Source organism: Podarcis raffonei, chromosome 10 (genome assembly GCF_027172205.1).
Source record: "Podarcis raffonei isolate rPodRaf1 chromosome 10, rPodRaf1.pri, whole genome shotgun sequence".
NCBI lineage: Eukaryota > Metazoa > Chordata > Lepidosauria > Squamata > Lacertidae > Podarcis > Podarcis raffonei.
Genome location: NC_070611.1, coordinates 15,047,579 through 15,066,524, shown reverse-complemented (window position 1 = coordinate 15,066,524; position 18,946 = coordinate 15,047,579).

Below are 18,946 nucleotides of genomic sequence, written 5' to 3'. Positions count from 1 at the left end.
GACACGAGACAAATCAGGAATAGCAATCCATCGGCCCTGTGGTCTAAACTGCTAAGCCTCTTGGGCTTTCCGATCAGAAGGTTGGCGGTTCGAATCCCCGCAATGGAGTGAGCTCCCGTTGCTCTGTCCCAGCTCCTGCAAACCAAGCAGTTCGAAAGCACATCAAAGTGCAAGTAGATAAATAGGTACCACTGCGGCGGGAAGGTAAACGGCATTTCTGTGCGCTCTGGTTTCCATCACGGTGTTCTGTTGCACCAGAAGCAGTTTAGTCCTGCTGTCCACTTGACGCAGAAAGCTGTCTGCGGACAAATGCCGGCTCCCTCGGCCTGAAAGTCAGATGAGCACCCCAACCCCATAGTTGCCTTTGACTGGACTTAACCATCCAGGGGTCCTTTACCTTTTACCTTACCTATTGTATGGGGTCATGCTACCCCTGAGCCAAGGATATAAGTAACTAGACAAGCTTTGACATCTGAAGGCAGCCCTGTATAGGGAAGTTCTTTAATGTTTCATGTTTCATGATGTTTTAATAAATGTTGGAAGCCACCCAGAGTCGCTGGGACTATCAAGTCAGATGGTTGGGGTATTATTATTATTATTATTTAGGACATCTCTATTTTCATTTGGAGGAATGTTGGAGTGTATCTTAACCTACCCAAATCAGAGGTCCTTCCCAAATTGACTCCGAGGGAAGTGCTAAGGGCAGCGACATGAAAATGGGTCTTTACAGTTGTGGCTCCCCCAGGAAAGGATGCCTGGAGCCACCACTGCCTGCTTTTAGGCACCAGACCAAAACATTTCTGATCGCCCAGCCTTTTGGATGCTAAATCAGAAAGTACTGAGATATGATTCTTGACCTGTTTGCAGCACTCATCTTGTGGCAGCATGGGCAGGACTCATCCCTTTTTATGACTAGTGACGGATGAGCATTTCTTGGTATTTTGCTTTGCAATGGTTTTTAATACAGTCGTACCTCGGAAGTCGAACGTAATCCGTTCCGGAAGTCCGTTTGACTTCCAAAAGGTTCAGAAACCAAGGCGCGGCTTCCAATTGGCTGCAGGAAGCCACACCGGAAGTTCAGGTTGCAAAGATCATTCACAAACCGTAACACTAACTTCCAGGTTTGCGGTGTTCGGGAGCCAAAACATTTGACTCTCAAGGCGTTTGTCAACCAAGGTACAACTGTACGTGGCTTCAAAGCCTCTCGTGTTATTCGTCTCTCATTAACCTTGAAGTTGTTTGGGGACACATTTTGTACGAAAAGCTCCAAAAGAAATCTATTAATAATAAACAAATAAAAGGATATCTGGTGTTCCCCGTTAAATAAAATTAAATCTGCGGTGTGACTGTTTCAAACACAAGGAGTGAAACCCAGGAAGTGCTGAACATCAGTAGCTATAATGACCATTGCATGATCCCTTCTTGTTCCTTAGAGAAAAATAAATATACACACATTATAGCCCAGTTCTCACTACAGAGCAATACAACCCTTTGCAGGCATGTTTATGAGCAAAACAAAGGGCTTTTAGACATATATATCTTGACACCATCTTTGCGGAAATTGTAAACCAGGGACACATTTTTCTCACCATGCATTTAAACCGTTAAATCATAACCTTAGGAAGGAATACACGCACATTTTCTTTTACTCTCTCTCTCACAGGCTTTTCCTAATACATTGAACAGATAATTATATCTGGAGTCTTTTCAGAGTCTGACCTGCAGTTGCCTCTAAAGCTGTGACACACGTGGTCGAAACAAGTGAATTTGGGATTGATCCTTGTGATTATGAAAGCTTAATAAGTTTTAAGCTACACTATGAGCTCCACAATGCAAGGTTTTCTTGGCCAGATTTTAATATTTTTTTATTTTATTTTTTTGAAAAAGGAAAAGGAAAATAGAATCACTTGATCAAAGAAATTTGGCATAAGAAAGCAAGAAAGTTCCCCAGGGAACAATGCTGGGCAGTACATTCTCACGTGGAAAAGGCAAAACACATTGCCGGGTATATAAATAACACAGCCACCAGGAACTCCCAAAAATGGCTAGACACAAGGTGGAGTTTATCGACTCAAATTTGGTTGGTTTGTTGTTGGTTTAATATGATAACACTTGCAACCTACGAATGGGCTGCTTACAGATATAGACTCTGCATGGATAAATACAACAATATTTGGAACGAGTTTATACAAAACGTTGTAAACTATTAATATCTCTATTTGTACTAGGATAATAATCAAATTTATAAAAGAATGTATTGTCATGGTAACTTTTGTATCTATGTGTTCTGTGTTTTGTTCTTTTTCCTTCTTTTCGTATCACTTTACTGATTTGATTTCTTTTCAATAAAATATGAATGAAAAGAAGAATTGCTAGAATTTCCCAGGTAAGCTGGTGAGAGATCACTGTAGGATAAACAGTTGGTTCTATGTGGTTCAGATCTGCTGAAAGATCCAGCACACTCTCAAAACGCTCTTTGCGGGTGTGATTTCTTAATGCTTGCTTATTGTTCTAATATGGGTTTCATGATCCAAATCGTGGGGGGACAAATCTACAAACATTCATTTCCAGACTTGGCTCAAGGATATACTGTACAAGCTGGCAGGTTTTGTTTACTCTGTCTCATATGCTTGCCCCCACAGAGCACTTTTTAATATGCCTCAGAAGCTATTGCAGGGATAATAAATGGTACTGATCAGAATGCTGTATGGTCTTGTTTGATTGACTACTATCAATTTCCTTTGCGCACAAGCTATTAAGGAAATGACTTCTTGAAAGGCTGTGTGAAGGAAGGCATAGGTTTAAATGGCATGCACCCGAACGAATGACAGCGGGGTCCACTAGACTGGCACAAAAGACGGACTCAAGATGGCTGTTCAGCTCTGGCTTTCCAGTCACAGTCCTGGCTTTGAACACTGTGACTATTAAATGCTGCTGCTCTCTGTGCCAAAAAAACGCCATAGCTGGTTCTTTTTATCACATGTGGTGGTCTTATAATAAGGTTAAAGCCTACTGGGAAATGATATAAAGTGGTACCTTGGTTCTCAAACTTAATCTGTTTCAGAAGTCTGTTCCGAAACCAAAGAGTTCCCAAACCAAGACATGCTTTCCCATAGAAAGTAATGCAAAATGGATTAATCCATTCCAGACTTTTAAAAAGAACCCCTAAAACGGCCATTTAACATTGTTTAGCGCCGTTGTCGAGAGCTCATTTTTTGGCCTACCTGGAAATACAATGTTTGTATCACCAGACATTCCAGGGGGCAAATTGCAGGTGTTTACCACTGTTTTCGAGTGAATCGGATAACGTCAGAATTTTGGCAAAAACCGTGACCCGGTCAGGGCGCTGAGGGCTCGTTTTTTTGGCCTAGCTGGAAATGTGGCATTGGCACCACCAAACATTCCAGGGGGCACTTTGCCCCCTGTTTGGCGCCGTTTTCAAGGGAATTGGATGACGTCAGAATTTTGGCGAAAACCGTGACCTACATGCTCATTTTTTGGCCTAGCTAGAAATGCCATGTTTGCACCGCCACACGTTCCAGGGGGCATTTTGCAGGTGTTTGGTGCCATTTTTACGTGAATCGGACAACATCAGAATTTTGGCGAAAACTTTGACCCGCTGGTCAGGGCACCGAGGGCTCATTTTTTGGCCTACCTGGAAATAGCCATACCTTTCAAGGGGCCATTTGCAGATGTCTGGCGCCATTTTCAAGTTGGGGTTTTGGCACAACTGTGAAACTCACTGGGTGAGCTCAGGCTAGTCACAAACTCTCAGCCCAACCTGCCTCACAGGTTTGTTGTAGAAGGTTGTGGAATGGGAGAGAACCAATGACAGAATTATTGCCTGGGGGGAATTTTGGAAAATCAGCAAAATTTCCCGATTTTTGATTACCGCCCCGCCCCCCCCCAATTAAAAGCTCAACAACTTTATTTCGGCAATTTGCCAAAAAAAAGAGAGTCTCAATAACTTTCCCAAAGAGAGTTTGACAGCCTTTTTGTCTCTGAATTTTTACTTCTTGAAATACAGATGGACGGGGTATAAATAATAAATTATTCTTCTTCTTCTTCTTCTTCTTCTTCTTCTTCTTCTTCTTCTTCTTCTTCTTCTTCTTTGGCAAGCTGTAAGGATATCAGGGGGTTACTCGAGAGCAATCAGGCAAATGCCTCTCTGGTCGGCTGTAAAGCCTCGTTATTAGTGCCAAAAACCCTTCACCATGCAGAGCGCCACTATTCCATGGCGCGCTCCTTCACTAGCAGAATCTGTGAGTGGGCGGTCCTTAAACCTTCTACAGCAGAGTAGTTTCTTGATGCCCAATCTGTGCTTCCCCTCTCGGCGCGGAAGCCTACTGAACAGGGAGGGTGTAGGTAACCCCTCTTTGCTCAGGCAAGTTTTCCTGGCACCGCCTCGCCTCCTCCGAGCCTTGAAGCTCCTCTCCACTAGAGGTGTGGTTACTCTCCTCCACTGAGGAGGTGCTGCTTCCCACGAGCTTTGGGGGCTTTCTGTAATCCATCCGGCTTTTCCCCTCTCGCCCCTGAGCCAATGGCAGTTCCCTGACACAAGCCTATCGTTATCCTGCCACCAATCCCCACTTTCTGAGCCTTCTTCCTTCGGGGGTTCCCCAGCTCGTTCCTCCCACCATTCTTTTGCCTCCAACCGGTTCATGACAGTGCAATTGGCACTGAATTGGGATTTCGCTTCTATAGGGTTTTTCTGCTCCCGCAAAACAGAGAGTATGCAATTGTCTTCCAAGGACCTACTGGATGTGTCCTTGCCAATGGAGGAATTGTATGGCGAGTCACACAGCAGAGTTCATATCAGTCTAGCAATGTCGGCAAGGACACTTCTTCTTTGGTGATCGCTCACAGCTAAGTACGATTGTATTCCATGATCATAGTTTTAACAGTGAGTCCGTAAGTGACTGTGGAGGCCAATTCTGGATCCACACGTCCTTCCACAGTGGGGACAGAGGTTTCTAGGCAGGAGTGGATCATTGTGAGGGTTTGCCAAGCGTGTCTTCCTCTTAGCATGTTTCTCCCTTTCATCCTGAGTTCGAGCGTCTTCAAAGCCCATGACACCTTTGGTAAAGGCTGTTCTCCAACTGGAGCGCTCGCAGGCCAGTGTTTCCCAGTTGTCAGTGTTTATACTACATTTTTTTAGATCTGCCTTGAGAGAGTCTTTAAACCTCTTTTGCTGACCACCAGCATTACGCTGTCCATTTTTAAAATTTGGAATAGAGTAGTTGCTTTGGAAGACGATAATCAGGCATCCGCACAACATTAAAATCCCACCCGGCCCTCTGTTTTGTCTGGAAAGATCTTACTGTGTGACAACCATTGCCAAAGCTTCGAAATGTTAAGAAACGAGCTGGCAATTCCATGAGAGATCTGTAATTTGCACGGTGTCCCATCACAAGCCGCAGCTTTGTTTATTAAAATAGATCTGAATCTCAGGAGGGAAGTTCTTTGAATGACAACTCAGAGGACAGGAAGCCAAAGAATTAACCGCTACAAATATCAATCACTTCTGCAGGCCCGTCCAAAGAGAGGAATAATCTGTCATAGTGCTGTGATGGGTAGCAGCAGAGTAATTTTCCACTGGTGTTTTCCACCAATATAATCCCAGCACCTTTCCGGAAAAGGCTAAATTACCACTCTGTCATTCTGTGCACAATCACCATTTTGAAAGAAGAACCGGTTTCTGTTCTTCCTGGCCCAAGGAGTTGTTCATTTTCCCTTCAAGTGTTTTTATCTCGGGGAAACAGAGGAGATTTAGCACAGCTCCATTATCTCCATGCACATTTAGTTAGAAAGAAAGCATGGATTCATGTACTCATTAAATTGCAGAACTGGAAGGGACGCAGAGGGAAATTTAGCCCAACCCCCTGCAATGCAGGAATCTCGGCTAAATCATACTCGACAGGTTGCAATTCAAAACTCAGACTCTCCAAATGTCCCTATTTTCCAGGGACGTCCCTGATTTAGAGAAGCCATCCCGGTTTCTGATTTGATCCCAAAGTTTTCCTTTGGGTGCCCTTATTTTCATTGGAGTTATTCAACTCGCAAGCTGTCTGAAGGCAATCCTGTATAGGGAACGGTTGTTTTTTTAAAAATAAAGTTTAATGTTTTCTTATGTTTTTATGTACTGTATTGGCCCTAATATAAGCTGCACCTGAATATAACTTTTCATGGTGGCAATTTGGCAAAAAAAGTGAGGCTTATATTCAGGCGGTATGTTGGAAGCCTCCCAGAGTGGCTGGGGCAACCCCATAAGATGAATGGGGTATAAAAAGTAAAATTATCATTATGGCATGGGACGTTCCTATTTTCATCGGAGGAATGTTTGAGAGTATGAAAGCTCTGCTTAAAAACCTCCAGCTCGAGAGCCTTCTGGCAGTTCCCTCACTGCGAGAAGTGAGGTTGCAGGGAAGCAGGCAGAGGGCCTTCTCGGTAGTGGCGCCCTCCCTGTGGAACGTCCTCCCATCAGATGTCAAGGAAATAAGCAACTATCCTACTTTTAGAAGACATCTGAAAGTAGCCCTGTTTAGGCAAGTTTTCAATGACTGATGTTTTCTTGTGCTTTTAATATTCTGTTGGGAGCTGCAGATGGGCGAAGTATAAAATAAAATAATAACAGCGTGGTGTAGTGGTTAAGAGTGGTGGACTCGTAATCTGGTGAACCGGATTCGATTCCGCGTTCCTCCACATGCAGCTGCTGGGTGACCTTGGGCTAGTCACACTTCTCTGAAGTCTCTCAGCCCCACTCACCTCACAGAGTGTTTGTTGTGGGGGCGGAAGGGAAAGGAGAATGTTAACCACTTTGAGACTCCTTAGGGTAGTGATAAAGCGGGTTATCCTCCAAAAACTTATGGTCTGCTGCGTCTTATAGAGCGAAAAATACGGTACTTCATGGTGAGTACTGACACCTTTTTTTCCTAGAAGAAAAGCACTGGGCAGGGCTTCCCCAATACCGTATTAGCCTGAATATAAGCCTCACTTTCCCCCCAAATTCCGACTGTGAAAAGTTAAAGTGCGGCTTATATTCGTGACCTTACAGTATGCAGCCAGGAGCGCGGGGCAAACAGCGCCAGGAGTGTGGCAAAGCGGTGCCTGTCCCGTACGTAGTCCCCCGTCCTCTCCCCCAAGGCCGGGAAGGGAGAGAGCAAGGAAGGGGAAAGGCAACGCAGCGCAGCTCCCCCCGCAACCCCAGTGTGCAGCCAGGAGCAGTGAGGAATGGAGCGGCTTATATTCGGGTATTTTTTCTCCCTCCAATTTTAAAGGTGCGGCTTATATTCAGGCCAATACGGTATTTTATTCAAGTAACGTAATAGTTTCTCATGCGTTCTGATTAACTTGTAATTGTTATACAGTGGTACCTCGGGTTAAACACTTAATTCGTTCCGGAGGTCCGTTCTTAACCTGAAACTGTTCTTAACCTAAAGTAAGAAGCACCACTTTAGCTAATGGGGTCTTTATGTTCTTCTATGTTACACTGTACAGTGGTACCTCTGGTTAAGAACTTAATTCGTTCTGGAGGTCCGTTCTTAACCTGAAACTGTTTTTAACTTGAGGTACCACTTTAGCTAATGGGGCCTCCCACTGCTGCCGTGCCGCCGGAGCACGATTTCTGTTCTCATCCTGAAGCAAAGTTCTTAACCCGAGGTACTATTTCTGGGTTAGTGGAGTCTGTAACCTGAAGCATCTGTAAACTGAGGTACCACTGTACTGCATCATCTCTCTCACTCCCCTCCCCCCCTTGTGTGTTTCTGTACAGTGGTACCTCGGGTTATGTACGCTTCAGGTTACAAGAATCGTCACTTGACTCTTGGAACTGCTTTGGGCCATCCTTTCGCTCTTCTCCCCAACCCACTCAGGTTACATACGCTTCAGGTTGCAGACTCCGCTAACTCAGAAATAGTGCCTGCCAGACTTGAGGAACCTTCCAAGTTTATCGTTCAGTGACAGCATGACTAATTCCTCTCCTCATTTGCACCGTGTGTGTGCATTGCGTCGGGCTGACATTTTATTTATAGTGCAGGCACCCACAAATGCTACTCCTATTAGGTCATTTGTATTACACTGAAAATTGCCCCTCTCATCATCTGAATGCATTTAAAAGCTTAAAAGGAGATGGCAGCATTCCAGAAGCAGCTGCTAAAAAGCAAAGATCAAGGGGAAACAAGACATGGGCTCCAAACAGCTGACAGAGGCTGCCACGGGAGAAACTCTGCCATCCTAGAGCTAGTTAATGAGTTTTCCAAGTAAACATCCAAGTTTCTTTTTAACATGCTATCAGGTTTCTTTTATCGAAAGCAGCCCGCTCCATTCCTGGCTCATCAGCGGAAACAGAATCCTTTGAATTCTTAAAAAAAAAAAAAGCCAGAAAAATAAAATATACCAAAGAAAAATGGAGGCTGACAAAAATTGTGAATAATTTAAAATGAAATAGATTTGAATCCAGTGGCTCGATGCGCTACAATCATTCATGGACTGTTTTTCCATAGGTTCAGCAGAGCCCAGAAAATTGACCGAGGCGAAAACAACAACAATTTGATGGTTGCTGTTTTTTCAAAAAAAGAAAAAAAGCTGTCATGAGGACCGCAGAGATAAAAGCAGCAGAGTTGGCTCAATTTGGAACCAAGTTACCTTAGGGACGTGGGTGGCGCTGTGGTCAAAACCAGTGAGCATCTTGGGCTTGCGGATTGGAAGGTCAGCTGTTTGAATCCCTGCGATGGAGTGAGCTCCTGTTGCTCTGTCCCAGCTCCTGCCAACCTAGCAGTTCGAAAGCATGCCAGTGCAAGTAGATAAATAGGTACCACTCCGGTGGGAAGGTAAACGGAGTTTCTGTGTGCTCTGGTTTCCATCACAGTGTTCTGTTGCACCAGAAGCGGTTTAGTCATGCTGGCCACATGACCCAGAAAGCTATCTGTGGACAAACGCCGGCTCCCTCAGCCTGAAAGCGAGATGAGCGCCATAACCCCATAGTCGCCTTTGACTGGACTTAACCATCCAGGGGTCCTTTACCTTTTTTTTTTAACCTTGACCTAAGGGAGCATCTCATACCATACATCCCAGACTCCTCAAATGGGGTACCACTGAGAGCAGCGCATGCCCTAAGGAGTAGGAGGAGCACTAAATTTGCACAACTTTCTTCTAAGCGCCAGCATGGTGTGGAATTGTGCATGAATGAGTCATTTTGCAGATCAAAAAGTCTGGGAACTGGTCTTGTTTGCCGGAGATGTGTATTCAAGATCTGAGCTTGAAGTGCATCGATTACACACGGGATCAAAGAGAGAACATCAAATATATCTGACCCCACTGTAATGTGGCCTGAAGTGTGTTAATAGTTTCATCCTGTCATGCCAAGCCATATTGCCATTTACAAACAAATGGACTGGGGCCCAATTTCACGAACAGGAGCAAAATTTGTCACATTTATTACTATTCAAAGATGGAGTTTTTTCATTCTTTGTTTTTCCTGCCCTGATCCAGGTGGCTGAATGTATAACTTCTGATTTACTATCAATTCCCACATGATGTGCTGCCAAGCTGTTCTACGTTTAGAGTTCAGCATTACTTGGTGCAACGACTATTTACATCTGAACCATAATGGATCTTCAGAAGGGGAGCTGGTTTGATCTTTCGAGAGGCAGAAGAGTTATTAGACTAAAAACATGGGGAAATTGCGTTATTGAAAGATGAAAGGGATTCCAGCTTTGGAGATGCAGATCAAATAACTTCATGACCAAGCACAATGCGTTTCTGAAACCCAAGCCGTGACGTCTTTCGGAACAGCAAAGAAAACATGGTAGTTTTATAGTACAGACAAAACCAAACCATATTCCTTTTTTTATATAATATTTTTTATTAATTTTAACATATAAATTATAAAATGTACCACAAAACTTATCACTTATCCTCCCCCTTGTCCATTTTTACAATATTTCTAATAATACTCCTCAAAAACTTCTTGCAACCCTACAAACGTTGTCTGTTCTTCACAATTACTTTTCAAATAGTCCGTAAATTTACTCCAGTCTTCCGTGAAATTCTGGTCTCACCGGTTTCGAATCCTTCCTGTTAGTTTATCTAATTCTGCATAGTCCATTAACTTCATCCTCCAGTCTTCAATCGACGGTAACTCTTCTTGCTTCCATTTTTGGGCCAATAATATTCTTGCTGCTGTTATTGCATATAAGAAGAGCTCACATTCCTTTCTATTTATGTCACTCCCCACAATGCCCAATAGAAATGATTCTGGTTTCTTTATAAATGTATATTTCAACATTTTTTTCAACTCATTATATATCATCTCCCAGAAGCATTTCACCTTTTTACATTCCCACCACATGGGTATGTAACCCGAGGTACCACTGTATACTGTTGAATTTATCTTAATGTTACCAGCGTTTTTAAATGTATGCAATTTTCACCCAGATATTCAGTAAACATTTTCCAGTCTTTAAACATGCCTTCTTCTTGTTCTCTTATTCTATATGTCAGGGATGTCCAACAGGTCGATCGGGATCGACTGGTCGATCCCCGGGAGGTTGCAGTCGATCGCTATTGATCGCGGGCTCATTTTCATTTGCTTTTGCCTAAGAGCACCTGGCCCCAGCCCCTGGCCCCTGCCTGGATTTTCTGCCAATATCTGTAACGGAAGTTTTTGGTGAGCGACTAATCCCTTTCCCCCTTAAAAGTCCCCCCCAAAAAAAATAACAGAAACAGAACCCCAACAAAATGAGGTATTTCCCACCTTTAAAAAAAGCTCAACAATTTTGACCTAAACCCCTAAAAAGGGGAGTTAAATTTGCAAACTGTGTGCATTCCATCAGTTTAAGTTGCCATTCTTCTTTGGTTGGGACCTCACTCGTTTTCCTTTTTTTGGCTAACGAAACACAGGCCGCAGTAGTGGCATACATAAATACTCTTTTGTGAGACCTGGGAATTTCTGTCTGAATTATCCCCAACAGAAAGGACTCTGGTTGGGTTCCTTTTAAAGCACTTTTAAACATTTTTTTAAAAAATTCAATTCATTATGGATTATTTCCAAATGGACTTTTACAAGTCCATTATTTAAGAGCTGCACATTTGAACTCTAGAATTCCTCACTGTTTCTCAGGCCTAGTCAACTGGCACATGACATGAGAGGGAAGAAATTATCAAGCCCAAAAGCCTCCCTGAACTGCCCTGAGACCTCTGGGTATAGGGCAAGCATATAAATTCAAACAACAGGGTGGGGCGGGGGGAATAGCACATTAAAGAAGGAAGAATCACAGAATTGTACAGTTGGAAGAGACTCTGAGGATCCAGCCGCCAGCAATACAAGAATATGCAGCTGCCCCATACAGTGGTACCTCGGTTCTCAAACGCCTTGGTACTCAAACAACTTGGAACCCAAACACTGCAAACCCAGAAGTGTTCTGGTTTGCGAACTTTTTTCGGAAGCTGAATGTGTTCCAGTTTGAGTACCACACTCCCATTTTGAGTGCCACCCTTCCGTTTTGAGTATTATGCTTCCGATTTGAGTGTTACGCTTCCGATTTGAGTGCCACCCTTCCGTTTTGAGTGTTACGCCGAGGTCTGTCTGTTTTTGCTATTTGTACGTTGCGTTTTTGTTTTTACGGCTTTTTCGTTTCGTTTTTGTGTCTGTGTGGAACCCACTTCAGATACTGATTGATTGATTGATTGTGTGATTGCAGTGCATTGTGTATTGCTTTCATTTTATGGCTCAATGGTCTCATCACATTAAATAGTAAAATTCATGTTAAATTGCTGTTTTAGAGGTTGTTTTTAAAAGTCTGGAACAGATGAATCCATTTTGCATTTCTTTCTGTGGGAAAGCACACCTTCGTTTTGGAACGGACTTCCAGGACAGATTAAGTTTGAGTACCAAGGTACCACTGTATAGGCATTGAACCTCACTCCGTGAGGCCCGATTCTTCCTCCATCGATGGTTTCCAAGCTGGTTCTTCCCATCGTACCTCTGCATAAAACCAGCCCATGACACTTTATAAACAGTGATGGCTACCCCCAATGAATTCTGGGAGATGTTTGTTAAGGTGCTGAGATTTGATGGGGGACCCATCACAAATTTAACTGCTAAACATCATTCACAATCCACAATAACTGAAAAATGCAAAGTAACGAGGGGGACAAGACAAGGGTGTCCCCATCACCGTTATTGTTTATTTTAGTGTTAGAAACACTGGTGAGGAATATAAGATCAGATGAGACAGTAAGAGGAATAACGGTAGGAAGTAAAGCATATACTGTATTTTTCGCTCCATAAGATGCACTTTTTTCTTCCTAAAAAGTAAGGGGAAATGTCTGTGCATCTTATGGAACAAATGCGTGGTCCCTGGAGCCAAATTGCCCAGGGGCAAAAAGCAGATCATGCTCCTTTTTTTGAACGAGGGAAGTGTGCGCTGAAACAAAGCCACTGATCGTTTGCTGATCAGGGAGAGAGATAAGGGACGCTAGAGATAATGGAGGCTGCCTGGGAGGGAGGAGGAAAAGACAGCAAACTTGCAAAGGGAGGAAACAGGAAGACTAAAGCAACAAAGAGAGAAATTAGAAGAAAAGGAGGAGCAAAATACTGCTCCAGCTAAGGAAAAGACACTACACTAAGGCAAACAAGAGGGAAGGGGGTGTTGAAAGGAAACAGCTGATCGGTGGGATCAGAAGAGAGATATGCGACGCTAGCGGAGGCTGCCTAGGAAGGGGGAGGTAAAAGCCTGTGGATCCTCAAGATTTTTACATTGGGTCACCCCAAATTCACCCCCAGATCACATAGCATGTCCATAGCTTCAGCCTGCACCAAAAAAATCATGCACCCACTGTTGTGTGGGGCCGCAAAGGTGCAAAAACGTAGTTACAAAGCACGGATCCACAGGGATCCTCAGGATTTTTGCACTGGGTCACGCCAAATTCACCATCAGTTCACATGTCTGTGGCCACAGCATGAACCACAAAAATCATACATCCACTGTTCCGCTCAGAATATTTTTTTCTTGTTTTCCTCCTCTAAAAACTAGGTGCGTCTTATGGTCAAGTGTGTCTTATGGAGCGAAAAATACGATAAACTGAAAGCTTTTGCAGAGGGCCTTACGATTACTGTGGAATATCAGAAGAGTATCATACCAAGAATCTCAAAGAGGATCCAGGAATTTGGCCAGGTTTCAGGTTAAATAAAAATGAAACTAAGGTCTTGGTGAAAAATGTGACAGGGCAATATAAAAAGGACCTACAACAAACCATGGATTTATGTAAAGGAAAAAAAAGTTAAATAAATTATGATGAAATAATATGCAGTTGAAAAGGTTTATAATAGGACCCGTGGAGGGGAAGGCGGGAAGTCTAGAGATTCAGAGAAATCTCTAAATATGGATAAGCATCTGGTATTGTTGTAACTCTACACTTGTAAAATCAAATAAAAATTATTTCAAAACAAACAAACAAAACAACCAATTTAACCGCTAAACCTTAAGGCTCATTTCTAGTGCTACAGCAACAACGGATTGGCGAACCATATTATTACATAACACAATACAACTTCCAAACATCCAACGGGAGAGGAGTGGAGAGATCCAAAGGCAGTTGCGAAATGGCAAAGATTGATTTTGTACTAAGGAAACAGCACATTATTTTTAGAGCAATAGTTGGGAAAGAGACAGCTTTGTTTAAACAGTGAGTAACAGGGAGTTGCCAATGTTTTAAATAGCTGTCTATGCAAACCAAACCTTCACATTGCTTCCACAAAACAAGTTGTAAGAGTTGAAATTTAGCAGACACACACAAAGCTTGTCCATGTCTATTTTTTCCTTACCAGTGAGCAGTTTCAGCCACCATTAGCCGCAGAGTTCTGTATGCATTATTTCTTCAGAGTCCTAGAAATGTGGAGGTATACCAATAAAATATTAGAATCATAGAATCACAGAGTTGGAAGAGACCACAAGGGCCATCGAGTCCAACCCCCTGCCAAGCAGGTAACACCATCAGAGCACTCCTGACATACGGTTGTCAAGCCTCTGCTTAAAGACCTCCAAAGAAGGAGACTCCACCACACTCCTTGGCAGCAAATTCCACTGTCGAACAGCTCTTACTGTCAGGAAGTTCTTCCTAATGTTTAGGTGGAATCTTCTTTCTTGTAGTTTGGATCCATTGCTCCGTGTCCGCTTCTCTGGAGCAGCAGAAAACAACCTTTCTCCCTCCTCTATGTGACATCCTTTTATATATTTGAACATGGCTATCATATCACCCCTTAACCTCCTCTTCTCCAGGCTAAACATGCCCAGCTCCCTTAGCCGTTCCTCATAAGGCATCGTTTCCAGGCCTTTGACCATTTTGGTTGCCCTCCTCTGGACACGTTCCAGTTTGTCAGTGTCCTTCTTGAACTGTGGTGCCCAGAACTGGACACAGTACTCCAGGTGAGGTCTGACCAGAGCAGAATACAGTGGCACTATTACTTCCCTTGATCTAGATGCTATACTCCTATTGATGCCATTATTTGCAAGTGTAAAGTTGCACATGTATACTGTTAGGTTGTTGTCCAAATTGTTCTTGAATGTACTTCCTACAGCCTCCTAGAACCGGTCCCCTCAGTTGGAAAAGGGCAAGCCTTTGAGATTCTTTGTAGAATCATAGCTTGAAGGGATCCTGAGGGTCATTTAGTCTAACCCCCTGCAATGCAGGAATCTCATCTAAAGCATCTGTGGTAGATGGCAAGCCAACCTCTGCTTAAACCTCCAAGGAAAGGGATTCCACAAACTCCCGAGGGAGACCGTTCCACTGTCAAACAACTCTTGCATTGCAATGAGAACCAACCACAGTAATATAGACACAACACGTAGGCTAATAGTTGTTGGAGAATATATAATAGAATAATGATATCATTCAAATAGTGGGAATAAGCCAATAAAAGTTCATATATACAGTGTTACCTTGGGTTACAGATGCTTCAGGTTACAGACTCTGCTAACCCAGAAATAGTACCTCGGGTTAAGAACTTTGCTTCAGGATGAGAACAGAAATCGTGATCCGGCGGCACGGCAGCAGCGGGAGGCCCCATTAGCTAAAGTGGTACCTCAAGTTAAAAACAGTTTCAGGTTAAGAATGGACCTCCAGAACGAATTAAGTTCTTAACCAGAGGTACCACTGTACAGTATAACAGAGAAGAACATAAAGCCGTATGTTAAAGATAGGTGTCCAAAGACAGTCTCACAGTAGTCTTTCAAATGTTTCAACAGAAGACGTCTCAAAAGTATCAAAAGTAAAGTTTCTCAATAGTCTTTCAAAAGTTTCAACGGAAGACGTCCCAAAAGTATCAAAAGGACAGTATCTCCGGAATGATGCTACTGTTTTGTAATAGTCTTCATCAACTGGAAGTATATAACTGGAAGGCATATAACCAATGAATGATAACAAAACTGAGCTACCTGCATACACGTCGTATAATAACACAAAATATACAAAACAGGATATATATATAGAGAGAGATAGAGAGAGAGAGAGAAAGGTACATACCCAATAGGGTAGCGCTGTGGTCTAAACAGAGCCTAGGGTTTGATGATCAGAAGGTCAGCGGTTCGAATCCCCGCGATGGTCCCAGCTACTGCCCACCTAGCAGTTCGAAAGCATGTCAAAGGGAAGGTAAACGGCGTTTCCGTGCACTGCTCTGGTTTCACCAGAAGCGGCTTAGTCATGCTGGCCACATGGCCCGGAAGCTGTCTGCGGACAAACACCAGCTCCCTTGGCCTATAGAGCGAGATGAGCGCTGCAACCCCAGAGTCGTTCACAACTAGACCTAACCAGGGGTACCTTTACCTTTACATACCCAATATTTTTCAAAAGAATATGTAAGTAAGATTCAAGTATATCGTTATTAGAAACACCTGTAGCTTACTTCATATGTCCTATGCAATTGGGTTGCAAGTATCAGCAGCTACACTTTCCAGTGAGCGCTGATCCTTAACATGAATCTTACGTTTCCAGCTGATTAAGACTATTATGAAACAGTAGCACCATTCCAGAGATACTGTCATTTTGAGACTTTTGAGACATCTTCAGTTGAAACTTTTGAAAGACAAAAAGTAAAGAAACTTTACTTTTGATACTTTTGAGATATCTTCTGTTGAAACTTTTAAAAAAGTATTGTGAGACTTTCTTTTGACACCTATCTTTAACATATGGCTTTATGTTCTTCTCTGTTACACTGTATATATGAACTCTTGTTGGTTTATTACCACTATTTGAATGATATCATTATTCTATTATATATTCTCCAGCAACTATTAGCCTATGTGTTGTGTCTATATTACTGTGATTGAAACAACTCTTGCTGTCAGAAAGTTCCTCCTAATGTTGAGTTGGACTCTCCTTTCTTGTAACTTGAATCTACTGGTTTGGGTTTAAATTGTCTTCATAATATTTGCATACAGGAGGCAGCCACCCTCTTTGAATAGGCAGCACTGTCGCTAATCCTGCACCAGGCGCCAGGAGATTGGCTCAAGGATGCTTCGAGTTCACAGCTCTTCCTACCTCTTTTGAACTTCAAACCTGCAAACTGACTTCCTTCCTCTCATCCACCTGCCCTGCTGAATATTGGTCTCAAACCCCATTCCAGGCATTCAAGTTGTGTCCATACTGGGGCACAATCCATTCTTTCGGGTCCTACCATCCAGAGCAGGAGAAAACAAGCTTTCTCCATCCTTTAGATATTTGAAGATAGATATTCTCTCTCCTCTCAGTTCCCTTTTTTCCAGGCTAAACATACCCAACTCCCTCAACCGTTCCCGGCTTGGTTTCCAGTTTAGGGTGCCTTCTTCTGGGGACTAACCTCCGGAGCAGGCGAAAACAAACTTGCTCCCTCTCCCATGTGAAAGTCCTTTAGAGATTTCAAGGTGGCTATCCTCTCTTCTCTGTCTCCTCTTTCTCAGGCTAAACATCATCATCATTAGTATTATTACATTGTACTAACTACATTGTTTTCCCCACAGACTATTCAGTCATTGAGTTATGCTAGCAAGAGATGAAGGGTGCCCTCTCATGGCTGAAAGCACTCAAATGCTGCACTGCAGACCATTTAGAACATGGGTAGGCAAACGAAGGCCTGGGGGCTGGATCCGGCCCAATCGCCTTCTAAATCTGGCCTGCAGACTGTCCAGGAATCAGCGTTTTTTTACATGAGTAGAATGTGTCCTTTTATTTCAAATGCATCTCTGGGTTATTTGTGGGGCATAGGGATTCATTTTTATTTTCAAAATATAATCCAGCCCCCCACAAGGTCTGAGGGACAGTGGACCGGCCCCCTGCTGAAAAAGTTTGCTGACCCCTGATTTAGAAAGATGGCACGTTGCTTTCAGTTTGGGGCAGTTTTTTCCGTTTTAACATTATTCACATGGGGAGTGAGATTGAAAAAGGCTGTGTGATACGACTAAGCTCGCTATATATAAAAGAGGAAACGATTTCTAGTTCTACAGAGCCACCCATGTCAAATCTACTTATAGGTAAAGGTAAAGGACCCCTGGATGGTTAAGTCCAATCAAAGGCGACTATGGGGTTGCAGCGTTTATCTCGCTTTCAGGCCAAGGGAGCTGGTGTTTGTCCACAGACAGCTTACCGGGTCATGTGGCCAGCAGGACTAAACTGCTTGTGGCTCAACAGGACACTGTGACAGAAACCAGAGCACATGGAAACACTGTTTATCTTCCTGCCGCAGTGGTACCTATTTATATACTTGCACTGGTGTGCTTTCGAACTACAAGGTTGGCAGGAGCTGGGACAGAGCAATGGGAGCTCACCCTGTCGTGGGGATTCGAACCACTGACCTTCCGATCGGCAAGCCCAAGAGGCTCAGTGATTTAGATCATAGCGCCACCAGCATCCCCTCGAATCTACGTATAGCTATATCTGTCTCCGCAGCTGTATATATTTTACAGAATGCTAGTCTATATTAGTCCTCAAAGTGTATTGAAGGAAAAAGGATGGCAAGTGCAGTGGGGAGATTCAAGGACAATCAGAGAAACATTTAAACATTTCAGTGAAATGTGGATATACAACCAGAAACGGAATTCATGCCTCTCTTCAAGAGCAATGGCTTTTCTTCTACGCTACTCCACAACATACTGTTGTGAACAGGGAGTTTCAACAAATTATGAAGGATCGGGGGGGGAAAGAAAGGCTTCCTTGTGTTGATGAGAGCTTGTCTCAAATTAGACCTAATATAAATGAGATTACCTGGCCAAAGCAAGCTCACACCTCTCACTGAGTTTGTACTTACGGTACATATATATGAGGCTCATTTATAATTACATTTTCAGAATGATTCATGATCTTATGTAGTTGCATTGTTTTAAACTTTTTGGATGTCCCATGATCACATTATAAAGTAGTTGTGTTCTCTGTTATAAATCAAGCACTGCCAGGAGTTGTTTTTCGTTTTCCAATGTATTTCTCATCAATTAAAAATCCAGTGTGGTGTTAGCAAATTTTAATTTTGAAAGTGTGGTCCAGAGAAAAGTTTGAGATTAGAACCACTGGAGTCAGGAGTCTTTGCCTTAGGGCATGTGTCACATACCTGGTCATGCTAAATAAGCAGTTTGATATTAATGCAAGTATGACTTGAGACTCTCTTATTCAGGGCATCTTAGTTCTGTAGGCAGGGACTCAGGTTTATAATTACCTACCCCTTGTATATGATACAGCACATTATATTATTATTACTTATTGAATTTATATACCGACCTATACCCGGAGGTCTCAGGGCAGTTCACAGAACAAAAAAAGGTTAAACTTATTGGAATCAATTAATAATGAGTTTTACTATTTTGATCGATTAATCTATGTATAATTTGCTCATGAGTAAAAACAATATTTCTGAAGCAGCCAGCATTTCTTAAGCCACCGTGTTAGATGACATTGTCCCAATCTTGCATGTGAGAGGAAAAAA